Source organism: Crocodylus porosus, unplaced genomic scaffold (assembly GCF_001723895.1).
Source record: "Crocodylus porosus isolate Cpor-Errol unplaced genomic scaffold, CroPor_comp1, whole genome shotgun sequence".
NCBI classification, from domain to species: Eukaryota; Metazoa; Chordata; order Crocodylia; family Crocodylidae; genus Crocodylus; species Crocodylus porosus.
This window is the reverse complement of record NW_017728925.1, coordinates 4,144,947-4,150,214: the sequence shown is the minus strand read 5'-3', so window position 1 is coordinate 4,150,214 and position 5,268 is coordinate 4,144,947. Positions and strand designations below refer to the sequence as shown.

At 38.8% G+C, this 5,268-nt stretch overlaps 1 protein-coding gene across 5 annotated transcripts in view; it reads right to left on the bottom strand.

Moving 5' to 3' along the window:
- EHMT1 (euchromatic histone lysine methyltransferase 1) overlaps positions 1-5,268 on the bottom strand; it is a 154,321-nt gene that overhangs the window by 97,699 nt on the left and 51,354 nt on the right. Inside the window, exon 1 of one of the 5 annotated variants that reach the window (XM_019540601.1) lies at positions 575-675. The exons of the other annotated variants lie outside the window; for them this stretch is intronic. The gene's annotated coding sequence lies outside the window, so the exon portion shown is untranslated. Of the gene's footprint in view, positions 1-574; positions 676-5,268 lie in introns of those variants that run through there. 5 annotated transcript variants of the gene reach the window in all.

The following is a 5,268-nucleotide window of genomic DNA, read 5'->3' as shown; positions in this document are numbered from 1 at the left end:
CCAACACACTCACTTCTTGCAAAATTAGGAAGACAACTGACTTGGCACATTTTATTTTGTTATTTTGTTCAGTATTGGGATGAAAAAGAAAGATGGATGTTTTACATTCTTCTGCATTCCCACAACCCCCAACAGATTTGGATTTAAACTGTAATGCACATCTGTCCATTTTGCATGTTAAAATTAACAACAGTTAACAACCAAGTACGTGGGATCATAGTATAATCACATGTTCTCCAATATGAAGGCACAAGCAAACAAGTCCAAAGCCTGTGCTGCCAGACCTGTCTCTGAGCGGCCTGCCTGTTGTTGCTTCATGTCATAACCCTACCATCAGACAGGTTCTTTCTTTATATAGGTTTGCAAGTCAGTAAAGGTTATTACTTTAAAATCCTCCACACAGATCAGCAGGAAGCAGTTTGAAGTCATCTTGTGTCAGTGCCTAACTATGCTGCTTTTGAATCAATTCCAACACTTTACTTCAAGAACCATTTTATCTGGCCTGTTTACTCCCAAGTCCGAATCCCAACGGGAGCCCCATGGCATGTAAATGAAATTTCCAGAATTCCCCTACCTCTGCTTCAGTCTGAAGACAGCTGCTGTTTCCTCCCAGATCCTGACTTCAGGCCTATAACTCCTTCAGCCACAAATCCATCTCACTCTATGGGTGCAGCTTCAACCCAGGAGCACGCTCAGTAAAGGCTGATCTTCAGCCATTTCAGAGCTTTAATGAAATGTAAGCATAAGGAAGTGTCATTAGCAAAAGAAAAAAAAAAGTGCAGAATTCATCATGATCCAACCAACCTCACTGTTTCCATCCACTGTCAACCAGGTGAATCTTTCAATATGTAGAATGCAGACATTATTTCAGACAAAAAGCAAGGAGAACATTTCTTTTTTTTTATTTTCTGGAAAACCTTGTGCAAAAAGTAGCATTTACTAGTGACATCAGAACTAGCCTACCTTCACCCTAGGCCTTCCACAAATGAGAAGATTTTCATCAAATGTCATTAAAAATGTATTTACAGAAGACTTCAACTGATACTTTTAGTGGCCTATGCAAATAGTGCTTTCCATCCTTCTTAAAACTAAACCTACATTCATTTATTCTAAATGAGCTAGAATAATATACCTACTCAATTCACAAGAAAGTTAGGAAGAATGACATGGGGGGAAAAAGGACTTACAGTATACTTTGAATTTTTTTTTTTTTTAAGACAAGAAAGAAAAAAATAAAGAAAGAAATACCTGGGTTTTTTTAATCCATTCTGCTATAAATTCCTTGTGTTGTTAAATGCTTGCTTTCTTTAAAAGAGGAAAACCAGTCCAGAAAAGTGTTGTTTTCCCCTCTGCAGTGCTTTTTGTTTTTTTCTAACAAATGACAAAATATGCACAAAGAATGCTGACGTTCATTGGGCACTTTCACAGGCAGAGATTATATACAAGCATCTTCTAAATTATGCTTCTTGTGATAACTGATTAAAAAACTCCTGGAAACCCTCTCTCATGTAAGCACCCATTAGCCATGTCAGTAGTCACCCTGGTTCGCAATGCAATTCACATAAGGATTAGTTATGCAAGCAAAAAATTGTAAGAATGAGCATAAGGGTAGCCAGTAGGTAGGCCCAACAAATTTTATTTTACACCTACTCTATGTACAAGTGTAGGGTCTTATCAGAAAAGCTCTAGGCATTCATATCCATTAACTGTCCACAGGCTGCACTGCTTGATCCTTTTTTTTTCCTGTATGTCCCATGACTAAGGCTTCTTGAGTTCATGGACAGTTTCTACTTTAATGCAAATATGTGGGTCCCTCAAAAACAAAAAATCAGATATTCACTGCATAACATTTGAAGAAAACTCTGAAGTAGTGAATAGATAATATAAAAAGAAGTGTGTTTATGACTTAAGTAGGAGACAATTATATCCCTCTAAATGATAAAATTTGAATTTAAATATATTTAATGTAAAAAAGCAAGATACAGTCAGTGTTGACATCAATCTATAGTAACTGTCAAGTGACACATTTTTCATAGGAAGTTTATACCTTGCATGCAAGAAACTTACAAATTTGCACTTTCATGCATTCTCTTTCCATGGACAGATAACTGTAAATTTAAGACGATACTGGAAATCCCGTTACTGATTTTTTTTAGCAAATTATCAGAGGTTTTAAAGAGCTGCCAATGACTTCCCAAAAGATAACGACATTCACATTTAACTTCTGACTCCCTTCTTTTTCAGCATAGAATCAGTAAGGTGTATTTCACAGGAGTATTTCATGGAACATAAAACATTTGATAACATGACCCATGACAAAGCATGATAAATATGCCATGTAAAAATAATAGAGTGGTGGTGTCTACTCAAGCCTTACATGACATCACCAGTAGTCAAAAACTGAAATAGCCACTTGGCCCCGTAGCGCTTTCTCTGTGGGGATACTTGGTAAGTTCATCCACTTTCAGTGCAGGACTCTGTTCTCTCTGCACCACATTAGGAAACCTAATCAACTAAACCGGTTTTCATAAAGCACAGATTGGTAAACCCTGCCAACAAACTCAACCCCCTTCCTCCTCCCATGCCTTTCAATCAAAAGGCAGTTTAAAAATAATATTCAGACCATATAATCATGAGGTACGTCTGCTGAATGTAATGTTTGCAACTAGCACAGCTCAAGCATGTCAAGTTTGTTACCTTGGAAACAAAGACCCATTTGTAAGCATTGCTTCTTCTTTTCTTTTTTTTTCTTTTTTTTTTTTTTAACATAACGAAGATGAACCTGGAACTCTTGTTGATACGAAGGACTTAAAGCCGTTTCACATATCATCAGGATTGTTGCACAAGTATTAGCATATTCTGATAGTGCAGCAAACCAATTCATTAAGATGAAAAACTTGCCACTACATAAAAATCTCCTCTTCGGTAGATATAGGCTAAAGGCAAATGGTATTTGCTTTGCTTCCTTGGGGAAGAGAAAGGAAAGAAAGGAAATCAAGATTTAATTGCTTACCCTAGACTAAGTACTCTGTTTCCAGCGGATGAGCAGGCAAAGTGGGAAACCATGGATTGTCCTTTACTACGTAGTGCCAAAAGATATGTTAGCACAGTTCAAAATATACCTGCCACCGATACAGTCTAAGGAGTAGATATGCACCCAGTAAAAAGCAATAACCTTTCCCAGGTTTGTTTCCAGTTTTATCTACAAAAATTTTTAGTCAAGGGTATGCATTAGGGTTTACAAGCATAGGCAGCTCTTATATGCAATCATAATTCTTCTCAGAGGGTTTGCTCACACTGAAAGGTCCTCCAGCTGAAGACTATAAATCCTCTGGTGATGACACATAACTTCTTTGTGTGGACAAGAAAGATAGGGAAGGCACCGAGGGAGAAATGGTAAGTGTCAGGGCTGAGTCATGTGAAGCCTGATTTGCAGAGATACTCAGGACCTGCAGCTCCCACTGCCCTCCTCTGGAGTTAGGAGTACTCAGCACCTCTGTAATCTGTACATGTTGGGGGTGGGGGGCATGGACATATATAAAAATAGCAAATAAAGTGATGGGCCCTTATATATATTCTTCTGACAACTGGATCATCACAGAATTCACCTTCCAACAAGCCTGGACTCAAGGACAGGTTGTAATCTCAGTTAAAGTGGATTATCTTTATATCAAACAGATGTGGGCCCGATTCTTCTCTCACTCACACCTGGGTCCCTCCACAAGGACACCAATTAAATTAAGGCAGCTTTATGTCAGCTGATGCAAGTGAAAGGCGCATCAGTAGCCACGTACCTCATTTAGGTATCTTGACTACAGCCGCATAGTAGTATTCTAGGTACTTTCCAAACAAAGGAGGAAACATGGGTCTTAGAAAATACAGAAACTAAAGAGAAAGGGGAATGGGATTTCAACATACAAACCTTTATTCTATTTTAAAACGGCTCAGTATTAAAAGTTAAGCATCACAACTGTCCTTGGTTTAAAATACCAAAATGAACCACCTTTAAAGTTCTCATTCTGTCCAATTTACTATTATGTAGATTATGGACCCTCAGGTCATGGCCATATCCATCAACCAAACTCAGCAAAACCATATTTACTTGTTGCAAATGAACAGTAAGACATTGTGTCCTCTTCATGTCCACCGCGAGTCTGGTTTTTACCAGTGCTGTTTGGCCTCAGCTCCAAGGAAGTTAACAGGCAATGAGGATTTTTGGCACTTTTGAAAAATCAGACCCATAGCTCTTGCACGTCAGGTCTCCCCAAGGGCTTTGGACAAAGCCCTCTACTTGCAAATGCCAGTTTACTGCTAGAATAACCTTGCAACCCACTGGAATGTGCTTACAGTAGAACCAATACAATAGCCTGGAGGGTAAACTTAAAATTAAAAACCTGCATGTGTCAAGCATAACTGCCTTGAGGGGACTTGCCCTAGAGCCCGAAGGCCTATCTCAAAAGTGAATCCATTTGCAGTACACTGACTTCTCAACTGATCGCAAATGGCTTTTTCCTGGAGTTGTGTGGCTTTCCACTGGTGGTCCAATACTCTGATCCCAAAGGCATATTCCCCAGACAAGTCCCTGCATATGTGCATCCTCACCTCCTGTGGCTCATTCTCACAATACTAGTTTTATCCAAACTGATATTATGGTTTTTTAAAGATATTTTGACCTTTTTTTCCAGACATAATGACCTGTGAGGAAAGGTCAAGGGAGAACAACCCATTCTGTTTCAACCAAACGGGGCTGATTTACTGCCCAAACCCTCACTTAAAAAACCCCCCCAAAACCCCTAAAGATGGGTGTCACTACAGTCTGCTTAAATAAATCCCAACAATAAATGGTCAAAGTACTTCACACTTTTCACTCCTAGGTGCTAAAGTGCTTCAAGATGGATGGAAAAGCATCCCTTCCCATTTTACAGGTGGAACAACTGAGGCATGGTGTATGAAGGCCAAAAGTTTCAAGAGTGGCTTTTGTTTATTGTATTGAGTACTTCACTCATGGGACTCACTATAGACTCTGCTACTGATTCGTTCCATCACCATAGGCAAATCAGTTAGGCCAAAATTAATAAAATATGGTGCCCAGTTTAAGGTCCCTTGGGCCTGTCATCAAAGTTCAACAGGACTGGGCACCAAACTCATTTGAAAATTTCATCCTTAATTATTTAGAAAAAACAATAAAACAAAAATTCACAAGGTAAAGTAGCAACTATCTTTTTTTTCTTTATATTATATGAACTTAAGTATTCTCTACCCACCCTC